Genomic DNA, 17,990 nt, shown 5'->3' on the forward strand with positions numbered 1-17,990 from the left:
AATCACTGTTTTTTCTATATGTAAATACTTATATTGTTGTTCAGTAATTGAGCTATTTTCATATAGTTCCTTGAGTTTATTGGCAACTACCTGTTGAATATATATGACATCTGTCTTTCTTATGCATGAATAATTACAGAATGAGAGACTCCCAGTCCACTCCAAAAGAACATCATTTATTATAGTAAACACGTTCATTCAACCCTGGTGGTGTGTGAGCTCCTGTCCAAATTTGCCATGCTAATTCTGCTTCCTCAAGTACTAAATCCCAGGGACCCCATCTTAAATTCTTCTCGACTTTTTGCAACACCAGTTGTTTGCTCATGTTGTTGGGAAATATATAGTTGTTGGTTATTTCTGATCCGCTCACTACTGCAGACCAATGAGGTTGGATTATCAACCATACAGTTGGCAGAGTCATCCAGGCTAGTTGTATTATCTTGTAGACCTGTCTCCACTGTTGTAGATAAGCCAATCCTTTTGAATATTCATTCAGATCCCTAGAGATTTTCTTCTTTTTAGTTTCAATATTCTTGATCAGGCTGGCTTCGATACTACTGAAGATCCAGGCATATTTGAACCTATACCTGTCATAATCTTCCGCATTAGTTATAACCAACAAAATAAAAATTAGAGAGAGAGAATATGCTTTGGATGCTACATTTAACTGTAATTCCCAGGGAGTGGTCTACGCAGCAGTTTGTGACCGCTGCAAAGCTTTCTATATAGGGAAAACTGAAAGAAAAATTAAACAAAGAATTTACGAATACCTATATAGTATAAACAACATTGTTATTACTAATGCCCTAGCAAAACATATTTTGGAATTGCCTTTACATAGGTTTTCATTTGTAGTGTTGCAAAAAGTAGAGAAGAATTTAAGAGGGGGTCCCTGAGATTTAGTACTTGAGGAAGCAGAATTAGCATGGCAAATTCGGACAGGAGCTCACACACCACCAGGGTTGAATGAGGCACTGTCAATAAAATGTTTATTAAAAAAGAAAGCTCTAGCCAGGTAATTATGGTTAGATGCCCAATAAGTAGAGTAAAATGGTGTGCTATGTTTTAGAGTATCTATAAATACACACCACCAGAATAAAATTAATATGGTTAGGCTTACAGCGTATCTCATGTGCACAATAATCTTATTTATCTAAGATGTTCAGAGAGTTCCATTTAATAACATTGTGTATAGTATCTCTGTTGACAACAAGTATGGCAAATTTAATTGTCCGTAGCCATTTGTAGGTAGTTGATAATTTGACTAATATAGTATTCATGTATAATATGTGATTTATTTTTAATAAGAGAAAATTAGCTTTGTATTTTTCATTTGTCAAACACAAGCGTTTTTCATATTGGAACAGTATCTAGTTGGTTAGAACGATCTTTATTACCATTTTTACTGGTTTTTATCTTGTTGCTTTAAATTAGAATGAGCTTGAATGTCATCATTACGGTTTGTGAATTTCATTGGAAGTGTGGTTTTAAGTGTTTTTTTTTTAAATTTGGGAGTAACTGTCATGTAATTTTTTAGTCTGAAGAAGCTGGAGAACTGTTTCCAGCGAAAGCGCTTACTATAATAAATTACGTTCTTTTGGAGTGGACTGGGAGTCTCTCGTTTTGTGGTTTTCCTTGGTTTTGCTGTTAGTTGCTGTTTTTATACATGCATAATCAATGGTATTCAACATAGCTACCATTGTGCTATCATAATAATCTTTATCTAATACAACTATTCCCCCTCCCTTGTCAGCTGGTTTTATAATTATTTTGTCATTATGTTGTAAAGACTCTATAGCTCAATATTCCATTTCACTTAAATGAAAAAAAAATTCTTGTGTTTAAGTTTTTAATTTTAGAGAATGTATTTTTAATGAAGAGAGGTGGGGACATTAAGAATTTTTCAGAAAGAAAGGAAAATAAATGGATATTGCATTTTAATGCATGTGCCCCCCTGGTCTTAATGAAATATTTTCTCTTAAACCTGAATTGAATCATTTACATAATTGTATTAAGTAAATATATAAATATATGTTTTTATTTTTGTTTAGTATGTAATATATATGTATTTTATGTCTTTATGTCTATGTTTATATATATTATATATACACTTGAAGCAAATTGAGACATATAACTTTAAATGCTTCATGGATAAATTGATTTTAATTAGGTGATTATTTAATTAATGTATTAATAAGTAAGTATAAAATCAGTCAAAGGAAAAGCATGGACATTATCGCCTGAAGAAGCAGATACGTTCTGTGAAAGTACTTTGTACTTGTGTTACTTTGTCAGAATAAAGGAAGTTCTTTTTAGCTTGCTGCATTTGGTCATCAATTTTGGACATTTTATTGCAATGGATTGACTACCCAACTTGGTACTTGTTTTCTACTTTTATTGTTTGTGTGGTTTACAAGTTGGTATGCAACGAGTGCAAGCTACAACAGCTTTGAGCACCATGGCTCATACATCTTCACAACAAATACAACAACTAATGGAGGTTTTGGATAATCCTCTATTAAAAGACTTAGAAACTGTAGCTGAAGATACTGAAGAAGAGATGAGACTATTATCTGACATTAAGGAGTATAAAAGTGAGCTACTTAATTTTGAAAAGTTGTTTCAAAATTTTAAAAAGCTGCAGTGGCAGAGATTGTCATTTAATGCATATCTCAAGTTGAACATTGTCCCAAGAGGTCTCCGCATATTAAAAATGCCAACATATGGTAATCTTTATGCAGATTTATTACATTAATGGCAAAAATTGAATTTAACCTCTCCATGCAGTATATGAGACTTATGAATGAGTTCTTTGAGCCAAAAGAGCAGAAGACACCTGCTATTTGGTTACACTTGATGTTAATTCCTTATTTACTTGTATTCCTAATGAATTAGGAATAGAGATGATTAGGAAATACATTCAGGCCCATGTTGATTTGAAATATCTAAAATTGGACCTAATATGTGACTTACTGCAATTAATATTAGCACATAATGTGTTCTTGTTTGGAAATAGATATTATAAGCAAATGTCATCGGTAGCTAATACATATGCAAATATAGTCATGAGTATGTGGGAAATGGACACCATTCTAGATACAACCAATAAATACATCAATGAAAACTTGTTCTACAAGCATTTTGTGGATGACATTTTTCTTATTTGGGATGGTCCACTGTGTCAATTAAATGAATATATAGAAGCTATACAGAATAGTACCACATTTTTAACGTTTAAAGAACAAGTTGACTATAAAGCTATAGATTTCCTTGACATCCACATACAGAAGAATAATGAAGGTAAATTAGATACTTCTCTATATAAGAAAGAAGTAAAAAATAACACATATTTAGCAGTAGATATCATGCACCCCCCACATATTTTTAGAAATATCATGAAAAATCAAATGGCCAGAGTCAGTAGACTTAATACTTCAGATACCACCTGTATTAAACAGCTAGATAATCTAGCCAATGAATTTGAACAGAGGGCTTATGAAAAGCAGAAAGCATTAGAAATAAAAACTGAAATTATGTTAAATCGGAATATTTATGCACCAATTGTTTCTAACAGAGGTTCAATTAATAAAATGAAGAATAAGTCTAATGTGCATAAAGAGTGTAAATATATTATGAATTATGATCAGAACACCATATATATAAGGAATATTATATATAAACATTGGCCTGTGCTGTCCTTGATACCAGAAATAAATAGTCTAAGTGCAAGTCCAACCTTTATATATAGGAAATGTAATACTATAAAAATAAACTATGCTATAAAGAACAACATAGCAATAGCTTAACCAAGAATAAATATGTAGGCACATATAGATGTGGGCGATGTGTATATTGTAAGCATATGTCTAACCTAGTAAGAGTTTTATAGATTCCTCAAGACAGTCAGAATTTTTTATTAAAGCATATGAGAATTGCAACACCAGTAATCTTATTTATATGGCAAAATATGTATTATGCACAGCATTTTATATAGGCAAAACAAATCAAAAAATAAAACAACATATAAGCAGTAATATTTCAGAAATAAGGAGGCAAATTACTACTAACTCTTTGTATAAACATATATTAAATACAAATGAACAGCATGTGTTTAAGTTTTTTAATGTATTTTTAACGAAGTGAGGTGGGGACAATAAGAATTTTACTGAAAGAAAGTAAAATAAATGGATATTGCATTTTAATGCATGTACCCCCCCCCGATCTTAATGAAATAGTTTCTCTTAAACCTGAATTGAATCATTTACATAATTGTATTAAGTAAATATATAAATATATGTTTTCATTTTTATTTAGTATGTAATATTGAGTTACTTTGTCAGAATAAAGGAAGTTCTTTTTAGTTTGCTGCATTTGGTGGCAAAATGCAGATTTCCTGTAAAAATACATTTTTTCCCCTTTTTTATTTTTATTCATCCCGATCCCATTTGCTCATTGGTGCCCTATGCTTAAACAGCCGAGCTCGGCCAAAAATAAGTTTTATTTTAAAAAATTTACACTATTTATCATGCCAGTGGCCACATATTTGACCATTGGCATGCCTAATGAATATAATACATGCTTTATTTTGAGCTGTCATGCCGATGTTTTCTAATTTGCAAAAACGTATTCAGCTAGTAACTGAACACATTTCTGCTTCTTACACTATTCCTGCATGGATACCTGCCTGCTTCCTGAATCACTAATTCACCTCATTTGCATGGTTTTCATCAGCAAATGAGGTAATTAGTATTATTCAGTGGTATTTGTGCAGGAATAGTGCTGCCAAGTTCGTGCACGTCAGATCAGTGGTTTGCTGAATCGCTCAGCGGCCATATTCCATGCAGCAACTGCTGCACTATTCCTACACTCCATGTGGGGTTTACTGAATCCCGGGACTAGTTAATGTTCTGTGGCTAGTCATCTTAGGTTTTCTATAATCACTTGCCTAGGATAGCTCCTGTGATACTATGTTTAGAAAAGTAGCATAGAGAGATGGGTAAAAACTAGCAGTCTACATAGGCAGTGAACAGCTCAGCAATGTTTAAATAGTCAAATGAAAATAATATTCATTGCTAAAGTTAATAGGTTAACTACAGTTCCTATACACACAACATGGCAAATACAGGGATAACTGGCATAGTTTAGAATAGCACAGTAAAAAAAAAAAATAACAAATAGCAACCTACAACTTGAATAATGTTGTTTTTCTTTCTGCTTTTCCTGGTTAGGGGTCCTCACAGTAGAACTCCGGTCCGCTAATGATTGACAGTAGATTTTTACTGTGTCGAGGTGCCAGCTCGACGCCCAACATTCAATGAAGGCACGCCCATTCACACATGTCTTTCGAACACTACTCGACCGCGGGAAGGACATGCAGACTCCACACAGAAGACACTCCAGCCAAGAATCGAATGGGAGAACCTCTTGCTGTGAGGTGACAACGCTACCGCTGTACCACCACGGCTTGATACAACCTGAATAATAACTAGGTAATTTTCATATGGTAAAATGCAAAAAAAAACCACTAAAACTGATCAGCAATGAGGTAAACAACTTAAACACAGATAAATGAACGGCAAGAATACAGTACACATACCCCACTGCCTGGGTAGTATGATATGCAACTTCTGGTAGGCTAGCCTGATAGCTGTTATTTCATCCTTATTCACATAAATGAGCACAGCAGCCAAAGACAGCAAAACACAGGTGCATTTACACTGTCAAGCTAATGTACAATGACACAACAAAAACTTACGGTGATAAGTAGGCTGTCTCTCCCTAGCTTCTAAATGGCAGAGAAGATCTGCATGACAACTCTGCATGTCACTTTAAGCTGGCATTGCTCCCCTGAGCAGGTGATGCCTAAAGCATCAATTACTTCCTTAGCAAGTATATGCCAGGTGTACACCTTATATAGGAGACCTTCATAGTCTACCAGCAGGTTCTGCCTATGCTATGTAAAAGATTTTGGTGTCCCTGTTGCATCTAGCAACAGCCCTGCCAGGGTCAAGGTCTCACCAAAGCTATGTCCACTGGCCAGTTCAAGTGCAGACATGAAGATAATCTCTTGGCTGCAATGTGGCATGTTGTGCAGACCACATCACATTAATCAACAGGCAGCAAAGTAATGCAATACTCTTGTATGGCAGTGAGATTGATATGGCCAGTTGCATGAGGGAGTGTACCAGCTGCAGCTAAGCTCCACAGGCAAGCATACCTTATATGAGTCACATGCCTGAGCATGACTACACCTGGCTATTGGGTAGAGTAATGACCATGGTCATTAACATAAGGTAAATGAGTAGCAGAGTGGATAGGTTCCCCTGTTGTGCAATCCTTAATTGATGTAAATAATCCTGCATGAGCCATACCAGGACTCACAGAATAGAATAGACTGATAGCTCATTGCATTTGTGATGTAATTCAGAGACAATCATTCTAGATTGTTCCATTAGGATAATAGGCCTGTAAAGGAAACCACCTCCACCACAAGCTATGTATATGCTCTTAGGCTATGTATATGGTTGACACATAACATTCTGTATGATGCAGTCACGCATGTACTGACTTACACACTGATATATCTGTATGCACTGACATGCTGAACTGGGAGAGGAATCAGCAGTGCAAGTCAGTTCAGGCAAGGTGTCTGCAAGTATGTAATCACTGACAATAATGGCATTATGTCCCTACCCTAGTCTTGAACACATGCCTTCATACCTGACACTGCATGGACACTTTACACACAACCAGCATTTTATCTCTGGCTGCCCTAAAACATTATCTGATAACATGATCTCTGAGATGAACACAACCTATCAACCATGTGCACGTTTACTATAAACTCCCCTCATAACCCTTGCACCAACTCTAGCATCGCTGCCTCATGTTGCTGTGCACATCCACCTGTGCAAACAATAATGACTCTGCCCTGCCTACTCTTTAGGCTAATAAGGGAATGGTAATGAACTATGTACAGATTGTCTGGTCAGTTCACTGTAATTTTTTTGTCTGGGCATGACAAGAAATGCATCAGATTGATTCAATGATTGTCTTGTTATTGCACACAGTTTTGAACCAGATAGTCCTTGTTTGCCAGTATTGTAATGTATTTCTCCCATCTTTGCCTTGCATGGGGGCCCGCTACATACTCTTATAACTTGTTACCTAGCTTCTCTACTGCTGCTGGTACATGTAAGTCAGACAGTTTTACTACCTCCTCCTGATGTTACAGTTTTTGTAACACCATGCTGTACAATATGGCTCACAGCACAAACATCTTGTTAGCATCACTTGAGGATACTGAGGTATACCACTGGATGTGTCTGCCCATGGAAGCAAGAATTTTGCACTCCAACTCATTGTTAAGCAATGGTTGGTGTCTGCACTAAAGCACTTCTGTATGTCATCTCCACCACTGTTTACAAGCTGCATAAAAGCCTCATCAGCTATGGCTCCAAAGCATATATGAGATCACCTGAAGCTCGCAACAGCAACCACAGTTAAGATATCTCTGTTACCTAGGCTCATGGAGCAGTACCTTTCTGTACTTTTGGGTTGCAAAGCATGTGACTACCTACTAGATGACCCCTTGGAAAGCCCTTCTGCATGACGTGCTGGTATAGGTCACACGTTTGCCAGATGTGGGAATCATGAGTACTGTCTAAATGGTACCCAGACACATTGTATGTAATGCACTGTACACTTCATAGCACATGAGAGTTAATGCAATGGAAACCAATCCAGCTAATAAAACAAATGCCATGTGAAGTAGGTGGGGGATTCATAACAATGTGGGCATAGTCAGTGGCCCCTGGAGTATAAAGGAAATTGTTGATGTCATAAAATGGCTGTATGGTGGTAGTTCTTTTCTCTGCTGACTGTGGGAATATGTTCTTCTACATGCTTCAGTATCACAATAAGAAACCAATGCAGATCTCTCAAGCCTGAAGCATGAGACTCTTATGGTGTGTCTCCAGTCAAATGTTGAATATTTCCCAAAGAAAAGATGGTTGATACCACACAAAGCTCTTTGCCCATTGTGAAAAGCAGTCCATGTGTACCTCCTGATTCCATGTAAGGGCAGCACACTTCTACTTGCTCCCATACAAAATCTCTGTCCACTCAGTAGCAGCCAACTATACCCATCTGTGGAGGCACTGGTATATCAACTGATGACAGACTCCTCTACAGCACAGAGACTATTAGTGGGTAACATTACAGGCATTGGATTCCAAAATGATCATTATACCATGACCCCCCCAAAACGTGCACACTGATTGGCCAGCGTGCCCGTTGTAAATCGAGTTATACTAATGGAAAAAGGTCCGGTCGCCCGGACTTTTTTCCATTAGTATAACTCGTTTTTTTAAAACACTGTCTCACTATGTTAAATGGGTTTAACATAGCGAGACAGCTTTAAAATAAGCAACAGAGATCTCTATTGCTTATTTTAAAGCTGTCTCGCTATGTTAAACCATTTAACATAGCAGACAGTGTTTTAAAACAACAGAAAGCAAGATCTCCATTGCTTTTTTAGTGTCTCGGTATGTTAAATGAGTTTAACATAGCAGACAGTTTAAAATAAGCAGCGGAGATGTCCGTTGCTTATTTTAAAACTGTCTCGCTATGTTAAACTCATTTAACATAGCGAGACACTAAAAGCGGAGATCTTGCTTTCTCCGTTGCTTTGCCACAACTCTGATGTACTGGCGCGCAGTACATCAGAACTGCCGGATGCCAGACATCTGCGGAAGGGCAGTAAACAGGCATTATACTATGCCATTATTTAAGAAAAGTAACAGTTTCTTTTCTTAAATAATGTCATGGTATAATAGCAATAACCCACTTCTGGGTGTGGGAATGCTAAATTTACCCACGGTTGGCTTTGTTTGGTCCCTCGGGCTTCTCGGGACCAAACCACGCCAACCGTGGGTAACGCATTACCAGGCGTGGGTTATTGTTATATTATACCATGACCCCCCCCCAAAATGTGCATGCTGATTGGCCAGCGTGCCCGTTGTAAATCGAGTTATACTAATGGAAAAAGGTCCGGTCCCCCGGACTTTTTTCCCTTAGTATAACTTCGTTTTAAAACACTGTCTCGCTATGTTAAATGGGTTTAACATGGCGAGACACTTTAAAATAAGCAGCGGAGATCTCCGTTGCTTATTTTAAAGCTGTCTCGCTATGTTAAACCCATTTAATAGCGAACAATGTTTAAAAGCAACGGAGAAAGCAAGATCTCCGTTGCTTTTTAGTGTTTCGCTATGTTAAATGAGTTTAACATAGCGAGACAGTTTTAAAATAAACAGCGGACATCTCCGTTGCTTATTTTAAAACTGTCTCGCTATGTTAAACTCATTTAACATAGCTATAAAAAGCAATGGAGATCCTCGTTCTCGCTGCTTTTGCCACAGCTCTGGTGTACTGCGCGCGGTACATCAGAACTGCTGCGGATGCCTGACATCTGCAGAAGGGCAGTAAACAGGCATTATACTATGCCATTATTTAAGAAAAGTAATAGTTTCTTTTCTTAAATAATGTCATGGTATAATAGCAATAACCCACTTCTGGGTGTGGGTAATGCTAAATTACCACGGTTGGCTTTGTTTGGTCCCTCGGGCTTCGCCCTCGGGACCAAACCACGCCAACCGTGGGTAAATTTAGCATTACCCACACCCAGGCGTGGGTTATTGCTATACTAACACATGCTGATCAGCTAATTTAGATTAAATTCCTACCACAGGTCATTGCACAAATTTTACAAAATGTCTGATTTGTGCTGCCATGTTTAATTTTATCACTGAAGTTGTGGTGGCTCTTAGTATGCTAATGCTCATTTGCATGCACTTATGCACTCATCTGCATATGACACATAGGTTCATAGCTTCATAAGAGGTTACAAGGCTATTGGCCCTAAGGCTTTTAGAAGCCTAGCCATGTTATACCCTTGTTCCCTTATTGACCAAGTTACATGGTCTATATTTGCAGTGCAAGTTTATGATCATCACCGACTGCCCTTATCTAAGAGGGACATAGGTGAAAACTCCAAGGTAAATTTATGGTCTCCCATCCAGTTGTCTAAGTTATGCTTAAATTGGTTTGTTGAGGAGTTTTGTTTTACTTGAATTGGGAGTTTGTTCCAGAGGAGTGGCAATCTCCGAGAGATATAGCTGTCTTGCCAGCATGTTCTGTTAATGTCGCAGGCTAGGTTAAGATCCCTAGAGGTAGTGAATCTTGTTCCATTTGAATGGCAGATGTGCAGCATTTCCATTAGGGCATGGTCCATAACTGTAGGCCAGGCACAAGTCACTTCTCAGCAGCCTATAAGATACAGAATGCAATGACAGGGTCTTCAGTCTGTCCATGTAGGTCATGTGTTGAAGGCTATTGTGCTTTTTCTCCCACTATTTTATGTGTATCTGAATCACCACTCCCATGCATCTCTGCTCATTGTCCTATTTCACATATCACAGTGTGTTGCTTGTTTATGAATATCCCTTTGAGACTTACTGAGTTTTAGCTATTTTGCCAACTCCCCTGACCTCTTGCAATGTTAACAGATAATATAAACTGTTTGCATATGGGAAAGTTGAGGGGAAGAAAGCAATATGAATTGACTAACAATATTTGCAGAGAAGGCAGGAAATCTGTAAAACGTTTGGTTGAAGACTTGTTTAGTGCTTTGTGTAAAAGAGTAAAACAAAAGAAAGCTGTTCACTTTTAATGCCTGGAGCTTATAGCTATAAGGTGGTAGTTTTAAATGTGCTGTGAAAGAAAGGGGGGAGAGAGAGAGAGACAGAGAGGAAGACTGAGAGGAAGACAGTAAAAAATGGAATATAAGCAGGACTACATTTTAGTTATCTAAAGCTAGTTATGTTTTGTGATAGTTTTTCAGCTTTTGAAGCAACAGAAGAATGGATTCTGAATTATAGTTTTATTTAGCTTTAAATTACAGTATGGTGATGTAAGTGGTCTGACTTTTCTGTGTAATGAGAAATGAGGAAGTGGGTCTGCATTTGAACTGCAATGTGTTACAGAAAAGCTGAATCTAAGACCGCAGAAGATGAATTATCAGCGAAAGTACAGGTGCAAACCTAACTATTAAAATGTCAATGCAGAATGTGGTTAACCACATAGGTCAGTGCTTTAGAGATATGCTGAAGTTGCAGTTTTGTGAGATGTAGCATAATGTGCAAAATATATTGATTTTTATCAGCAAGCTGTAAATATTCCTTTTCTGACATGTCAGTCTCTAATACAGGTTGACTGCACCCCATTTGACTAGCCAAGTTTTTTTAGAAAGGCTTGGGCCTGGAAAGGCTAGCTGGTAGTGTCTTAAATAGACTGATGGAATCTGTATTCCTGATCTCATATGTGTTTTCATACTTCTCTGACACCTTGCAGTAAATAAAATTTTTGCATGGTTCATCCCTGGGCATACATCATGAGCCTGGGTTTGGATGGGAACCTGCAAAATAAATACTTTAGTGGCAAACTTGTTAATTACCTCTGTGAATGCATACCTTCAGTTTTTAGCAAGAGTGTAAGAGTTTTCCAACATGAACCTTTTTATTTTTACATTCATTTTTTTCTTTGCTCTTAATGTAGAGTCTCAGTCATGTATAGATTTTACATACAGATATCTTGAAAATATTAGGTATGTATGGTTTTCAAAGATTCAAACTGGAGTCTACTGAGCTAGTAAACTTACTTGTCAGTTTGATTTTACACAAAATGTCTGAACATACACCTTGCTTTTGAATTTACTTATCATACAGTTACACACAATACCAGTCGCTAAAGACTTTAGATTAAGATGAATTATGCTTTCTATTCCTTAAGCAGATATAATGATAATAATAACACCCATCTCTTAATCAGGTAGGCCCACTGGTCATATAGTCCCTGTTCCAGGGCAATGTCTGGTTATGTGACTTTCTTAAGGTTACACAATAGGCAAATGAGGACTCAGAGACTCAAAGCTTCTTCCACAGAACTACAGCTTGCAACTTTAACCCTTTGCACCAATATCCCAGAGATCATTATTTCACTCTATAGCACCTCATATTAGTAATGGTTTTACAAGGAGGCTATGATCTGCTTTGTTATATTTAGAAGATGGGGCCATCTGAAAACTAGTAAGTTTGAAGATTTTACTTTTTTATTGTTTCCAACTTCACCTGTGTTCTAGAGAATTGCCTGCAATGTCCATGCACTAAATTACTGTAGACTTCATCCTTCTGTGATCAGCTTGTCAGTTGTTTTTACAGTATGTTCATTGATAACTACTAGGGTCTGTACCTTTGCAGGCCACTTTAAGATTAGCCAATTTCAATTTCAAATGTAAGAATCAAGCCTGTTACTTTGTGTTTGTGAGATACACATGTAGACATTAGGCAAACTCCCAACCTCAAAAACAGGCCTGCAGCCCTCAAACTCATATATCTGTATTTGGGAGCTTGGTATTCTACCTCTACACCACACTGCGCCCCTCCCAAAAAAAATATACTCTCAAAATAGGTTCATAGGTAAGCACTAAGCTATCTGTCTGCAAACTATTACAAACTTAGCCAATAACCAGATGTCAAAATCAAACCCTGCACACTGTGTCTCTGAAGTAAAGATCTAAACCATGATGCCAACCCCACCCCCTCACTATTCCTATTATCCTAGCTTCACAAGCCTAGCATTGAACAGCATTCTACCTTTTCCAAGGATGACATTACAATATAAGCAGAAGATGATTGACTTTAAAAATTGGCTTGGTTACTGGTGTCATTCTAAAGAGGTCCAATATTTGTCAGCTTGGGAGGACATGACTGACTGACTACTCTGCTTTGCCATGGATGGACTGCACCTGTCCCCACTCAACTTTTGTATATTGGCTAAAACATTACCCACCCCACAGTTCCTTTTTAGGCAATGCCAGTCTGACAAACCTTACAGCATAGCAAATTCTATGCAAGACTAACTAAAGGTGTTACTGCTCAATGCTAGGAGTATCAACAAGAAGCTCTACTCCCTGGAAGTGATCCTCACCCTAGAGACTGTTGCCATCTGTGCAGCTACTGAGATATGGTTTAAAGATATAAAATGCACCCTGGCAGAACAAGGCTATATTACCATCCACACATTTAGACCAGCTAACACACAAGAAGAGAGAAGAGGTGGAGATGTATCAATCTACACAAAAGGTAAGCACACACCAAGACTGGTCAAAAGATATGACATGCTTAAGCTACTCCATGTCCAACTAACTTTAGGTAAAGTCCAATACCATATCCTTGCTCTATATATATATATATATATATATATATATATATATATATATATATATATATAGATCATTGCCTATGACCCATGATAACCATGCCACATACTTAAATGTACACCAGTCACTCACAATTCAGCCCAACACCATACTCATGGGTGCTTTTAACTATCCCACTATAAACTGGTATACATACACAACCACTAACATACAGGCTCAAAAATGCCTGGATGTTGTCATTGCAAACATCCTAGAAAGGCTAGTCTGCACATCTACTAAGGGTGCAAATATCCTAGATCTGGCACTTGCAAATATGACGAAATATTGCACATCCCCTTGTGTAATGTCCTCACTGATCAGGTCAGATCACAAAGCAGTCACCCTTGAAATAAATATGAAGGATGAACTCCTAACAAACTCCAGAACCTTTAAGAACTTTTCTAAGGAAGTGTTTATAGAAACCCTGTGCAAGCATGTAAATAAATGCATAGATACAACAGTTGTTGTGTCTTTTGGCTTTTCCCAGTTAGGGGGTCGCCACAGCGGAACTCCGGTCCGCTAATGATTGTTAGTTGATTTTTATGTGCCGAGTTACCAGCCCTGACACACAACCTTCAATGAAGTTACACCCATTCACGCATGTCTCCACGCAGAAGACGCTCTAGCTGAGAATCAAACCGGACAGCGTCTTACTGTGAGGCGACAACGCATAGATACAACAGTACTAACCTGAAATAAACCTACAATAAACTCTAAAAACAAGGCCCCTTAGTGGACCCTAGTATAAATAGGTTGTACAACAAAAAAAAAAAAATAGAAAATCCTGTCCAAAATAGGAATGGCTATGTCCAACGGGCAAAAAAGACTTTCATCAGTCTCAACTAGAAACTTGGGAGACTAATCAAATTCACCAAAGATGACTTTGAGACAAAAACAGCCTTCCAGGCTAAGGATAACCAGTAGTGTAACTTGGATGGGCCGAGAGGGGCAACTGCCCTGGGCACATATTGTCAGGGGCATGATCAACTGATCACAATCTTTCTTTAAAGCAATTACTGGCTTTTAAAAAACAGTATTGCATTTGTGGTCAAACCTATTTGCTACATTTGTAGCAAGCAGTTTACTAGAGTTTAAAAAGAAGACTTTTTTTAGCCAAAACATGAGTCTCATAGTGTTCTGTGCAGGCAGGATTTAGACTGTAGCAACTGTTTGCTACAGTTTAAAAAGAAAATTTTTTTAACTAAAATGTGAGCACCTAGGCAGGGTATATACTCTAGCAAGCACTTTGCAACAGTTTAAAAAAAAAAATGTGTAATTAATTTGGGGTCAGGGTACAGAAATAGAACACGAATGGCTGGGGCAGGAGGGAGGTAGAGAGGGGTGTCATGCATCTGGATACCTGGTAGGGAGAGCTTGTGGAGGAGGGCATATAATCTAACTGTAATATACTTATAACAATAGTGCAGCATTTTTTACTCTTCCCTTGAAGAGCTGAGGAGATGTTTCACTGGTTCTAATTACCAGCCCAAGGTGCTAGTTTAACCAGCTATGCTTTAGAGGATAACAGTAATCATTTTTAGTTATATATAAAACCTGAAAGGGAGCACCTAAAAATGTGCTGTACTAATAGTAAATGGAACTTCCTATAGTGAACTGGAGGTGTGGGTATAACAAATTTGCTGTCAGATAAATTTAGTTTCAATTTAATTTCCTATCATCCCCGGCTCTCCTTTGCCAAGGAAATACTGTCTAGCATTTCTCCCTCAGTTATCACCAAAGAACAGGTCCTAACTACACTCTCCAGAGTTACAAACACTGCATCAATGGGTCCTAATAAAATCCCAGGGTACCTCCCAGGATGCCTCGTAAGTAGCCTGAAACATAACCTATCAGGCCTACTACAATCCCTATTCAATCACAACCTCCAGACAGACTTCATCCCTAAGGAATGGAGGACTGCAATGGTCATCTCTCTGCACAAAGATGGATCATTAAGAGACCCAAGGAACTAGAGACCCATAAGTTTGACTGGTCTAACATGCAAGGCCACAGAAATAATTATTGTGGACCTGATAAACAAAGACATAGAGCATCTTCAAACACTGGACTCATCCCAGTGCAGTGTTTTCAAGGGCATTTCATGCCTACTAAACTTGGCAGAATTCTTTGAGAATGTCCTTGCAGCCCTGTAAGAGGTTAAAATGGCACATACTGCCTACCTTAACTTGACAAAGCCATTTGACACAGTACCTCACTCAGGTATTATAGACAAACTCACATATTTAAGCATAAATCCCTATGTCACCCGACCTGATGGATAATCAAATAGATCACAGGTAGGACACAAAGTTATGGTGAGTGAATCTACCTCCACCAAGAAGTCTGTTCTTAGTGGTGACCTACTTGGTAATGGGACATCTACTGTTTGGAATATACTTCTCTGAAGTCAACAGAAATGCAGAGGGACTATGACTGACCATATTTGCTGACAACAGCAAGCTGGGTGTAATCACTGAATTCCCCAAAGATGTAGATATCCTCCAGGAGGGTCTGACACAGACAAATGAATGGCTGCAGAATCATAGCCTAAAATAAAGTGCAAAATAAAAACAAAAACACAAGTCTATCCTTTGAGAAGCTGACCACCCCTTCAAACTACATTGATGACACTCCCCTAGGAGTAGACCCAGTGGTAAGGGACTTGAGAACTCAGGTTGACAGAAACCTGAACTTTGATGACCATCTGTCCATGGTAGTGAAAAAATCCTTCTACACAGTGCAACACATAAGGAAGGGTTTGGCATGAATATCTAAAGAGATTGGAGTCCCACTATACTCAGCCCTTATTAGACCAGTATTAGAGTGCAATGCTCCCTTCGGCATGCACCTGACCAGGCATTTGCAACAACTAGAGGGGCCACAGAGGTTCCTCATTAAAAGAATACAGAAAGCAAATAATATGTTCTATGCTGACCTGCATAAAAGTCATGTCACTGTGCTCAGTCTCCTACAGACTACTGAGGGGCAATCTATGCCTAACCTACACGCATTTTCCAATCCAGCCCTGATGGACCTGTTAGACATTCACAAAACAAACAGCATTAGTAATACCCAGTGTAATGATCCAAACCTTGTCTGTGACAAAAACAAAACATGTTGGACGGACAGGTATGTGTCTTACAGATTACTCCTTCTCTGGGACAGACTCCCCATTCATGTCAAACAGGCCTCTTCCCTAAGCCTATTCAAATGCAGTTTGGACTAATGAATGAGAGATTGCAAATACCCCTTGCATGCTGCCTGTGGTCCTTATGGATGGGAGTAGTTTGTAGATGCCGTAAGGCACATCATATGCCAAAGCCATTATAGCCCGTGAGCATTGATGATTAGGAAAATTAGGGCATTAATTACTAGGCTTAAAAAGGCTTTAGGGCTCTTAGGCTGGTATCGTCCTATAATCCTATGATTTCTAACAAGTAATTATTTCTTATTATGATTATGACTTGTGAAATGGGTATATCCACCCTAGGCTAGTTTGCAAGGCTTTCTAAAAAAAATGTTAGATTCATCACTTCACTACATGTGAATTTTCAGGTTACTTACAATGCTTCCTGAAAGGGACTCGGGACCTGTCATTCATAAAAATATATCACCAGGTTATTTCAATTACTCCTGACATCTCCAGTATGACTGAGTAACCTCTGGAAAGATTATAAAAGGTGTAGAGTACGGACAGTGTGACGTGTGATGGAGCACCCAATAAGCCTAGATTATTTGGTATGGAGAATCTATCATTGTGCAAAGAGCTGAATGTTTTGCCTTTTACTCTGGCACAACCAGCATATGATCAGCTATTTATATCTGTGTGAACATTTAATGGGTACAGTCACTGTAATTGTTTTCTGACTGATGTAGTAAAGACAGGTATTTATTTAACAAAAACCTCCTCCTGTAGAATATTCAGAATGTACAAATGCAGTGTATCAGCTCATATCACAGCCATGGGAAGTGCTGCATCCTGATCTGAATTTGAACTGGTCATCTTCGGTCTATCTTTCTACTGCTCTGTGTATTCATTTATCAGTCACCCTCTCCAGAACATTCATGCTATGTGACAGGAGTTTGATACTTCTGTACTGAACACAGTTGTGAATGTCCCCTTTGTTCTTGTACACTGGCACTAGTATGTGTATCCTACTGTCATCTGCTATATGCCTTTCTCTCCATACTGCTACGAGAAACCCTCAGAAGCCATTTCTCCACTATGTCATCCAACATCGTGATCATATCTGCATTGAAGTCACCTGAGCCTGCTGCTTTCCCTGACTTCATTATCCTTAGTGCTGTCCTTACTTCTTCAATGGTGGGCTCCTCCTCTTCTTTCATCCTAGGCTCTGTCTGGGGCAGTAGAGCTTCTGAGGAGTTTTATTCATTAAAAAGCTGCTGAAAGTACTCTTGCCATCTGTCTTTGATTTCCTGCATAATGATGAGCACACTGTTACTGACATCCCTTATGATAGGTGTCTGCCTCCTTTATCTTTCTATTATTGCCTTGCAGACTGTTGGTGCCTCTTTGTGTCATTTCTTTTGTCACTTTCCAGAAGCTGATAAAGTGCCTCAGATGCCATATTCTGTGCTATTGTCTCTCTTCTTTGTAAGGCAATCCATATTCTTTCTTAGCTTGATCTATTACATCTCCCACTTTTTCCTGCAC

The sequence above is a fragment of the Protopterus annectens genome, chromosome 8.part0 (genome assembly GCF_019279795.1).
Source record: "Protopterus annectens isolate FY-2018-M chromosome 8.part0, PAN1.0, whole genome shotgun sequence".
NCBI classification, from domain to species: domain Eukaryota; kingdom Metazoa; phylum Chordata; order Ceratodontiformes; family Protopteridae; genus Protopterus; species Protopterus annectens.